The sequence below is a fragment of the Pteropus alecto genome, unplaced genomic scaffold, assembly GCF_000325575.1.
Source record: "Pteropus alecto unplaced genomic scaffold, ASM32557v1 scaffold555, whole genome shotgun sequence".
Classification (NCBI taxonomy): Eukaryota; Metazoa; Chordata; class Mammalia; order Chiroptera; family Pteropodidae; genus Pteropus; species Pteropus alecto.
The window spans coordinates 333759-336369 of NW_006436809.1; positions in this window are offsets into that span (position 1 = coordinate 333759).

A 2611-nucleotide genomic window follows, 5' to 3' on the forward strand; every position below is an offset into this window, starting at 1 on the left:
TTATCCTTTACATCTTCATAATGGTAACCACATGCCATAGATTCAGAACTAAAGTATATAACATAAAACAAGAAGGACCACAGTGAAACCCGCAAAACCCAATGAAAATTAAAAAAAAAAACAAGAGACACAAGGACAAGGAAGCAATGGAAACACTGAGCTACCAGAAAGCAAAAGATAAAATGGCTATAAGAAGACCTTGTATTTCAATAATCACCCTAAATGTAAATGAACTGAACTCACCAATAAAAAGGCACAGAGTTGCAGAATGGATCAAAAAACAAAACTCAACCATATGCTTCCTCCAGGAGACACATCTCAGTTCCAAAGACAAATATAAACTAAAAGTGAAAGGGTGGAAAACGATATTTCAAGCAAATGGCATTCAGAGAAAAATGGGAGTAGCAGTACTAATATCAGATGAAATAGACTTCGAAATAAAAAAGGTACAAAAAGATACTGAGGGACACTTCATAATGATACAGGGAATCATACACCAAGAAGACATAACACTTATTAATATCTATGCTTCCGAGCCCTGAAATATGTAAAGCAATTATTAATAGAACTAAAGGGAGAAACAGACCAAAAACTATCATAGTAGGGGACCTAAATATCCCACTGTCAGATATGGACAGATTATCCAAACAGAAAATCAGTAAGGAAATAACGTCCTTAAATGACACATTAGACCAACTGGATATCATTGACATTTACAGAGCCTTCAATCCCAAAACAGCAGCTTATACATTCTTTTCTAGTGCACATGGAACATTCTCTCAAGGATTGCACATACTGGGACACAGAGATGGCTTCAACAAATATAAGAGGGTTGAAATCATACCAACCATATTCTCTGATCATAATGCTTTGAAACTAGAGATCAACTGCAAAAAGAAAGCAGGAAGAAACACAAATATATGGAGATTACACAACATGCTACTGAAGAATAACTGGGTCAAGGATAAAATAAAAAGAAAGATCAAGAGATACATAGGAACAAATGAGAACGATAGTACAACATATCAAAACTGTTGCGACACAGCAAAAGTGGTTACAAAAGGAGAGTTCATATCATTACAGGCCTATCTCCAAAAACAAGAATGAGCCCAAATAAACAATCGAATGCTTCATCTTAAAAAACTAGAAGAGAACAAATGAAGCCTAAAGTCAGCAGAAGGAAATACATAATCAAAATTAGACGAGAAATAAATGAAATTGAAAACAAAAAATAGAAAAAAAATGCAACAAAGAGCTGATTCTTTGAGAAGTTAATAAAATAAACAAACCCCTGGCTAGACTCACTAAAGAAAAAAAAAAAAAAAGGACACACATAAATGAAATCAGGGATGAAAGAGGGGAAATGACAGACACCGCAGAAATATAAAGGATCATGCAAGAATACTATGAAAAAGTATATAACACCAAATTTAATAACCTAGAAGAAATGGACCAGTACTTAGAAAAATACAATCTTCCTAGACTGAATCAGGAAGAAATGTAAAATGTAAATAGAACGATCAGCAGTATGGAAATTGAAACAATCATCAAAAACCTACCAAAATGTAAAAGTCCAGGACCAGATGGCCTCACCAGTGAATTCTACCAAACATTCAAAGAAGATTTAACACCTATCCTCCTCAAACTCTTCCAAAAAATCGAAGAGGAGGCAATACTTCCCAACTCATTTTATGAGGCCAATATTACTCTGATACCAAAAGCTGGTAAAGATAACACAAAAAAAGAAAACTACAGACCAATATATCTCATGAACACAGACGCAAAAATCCTAAATAAGATACTAGTGAACCGAATATAGCAACATATTAAAAAATTATACACCACGATCAAGTAGGCTTAAGGATGGTTCTACAGATGCAAATCGATTAATGTGATAAACCACATAAACAAATTAAGAAATAAGAACAATATGATATCAATAAATGCAGAAAAGGCCTTCAACAAGATGCAGCATCCTTTTATGATCAAAACACTTAACAAAATCAGTATAGAAGGAAAGTATATTAACATAATAAAGGCCATATATGACAAACCCGCAGCCAACATTACACTTAATGGTGAAAGACTAAAAGCCTTCTAAGATCAGGAGCAAGGCAAGGCTGTCCACTATCACCACTGTTATTCAATATAACATCAGAGTTCCTAGCGAGTGCAATCAGGCAAGAGAAAGATATAAAAGGCATCCAAATAGGAAATAAAGAAGTCAAACTGTCACTATTATTGGATGACATGATCCTCAATAATAGAAAACCCTAAAGACTCCACAAGAACACTACTAGAAACAATAAGCAAATACAATAAAGTTTCTGGATACAAAATCAATGTTCAAAAATCCATATTGTTCCTATACTCTTAATATTGAAGTGTCAGAAAAAGAAGTGGAAAATATGATTCCTTTTGCAATTGCAACAAAAAAGAATAAAATAACTAGGAATAAATCTAACGAAACATGTGAAGGACCTATGTAATGAAAACTAGAAGATCCAATTAAAAGAAATCAAAGAAGATACAAAGAAATAGAAAGATATCCCATGTTTTTGATTGTAAAAATCAACAGTTAAAATGACCATATTACCTAAAGCATTATACA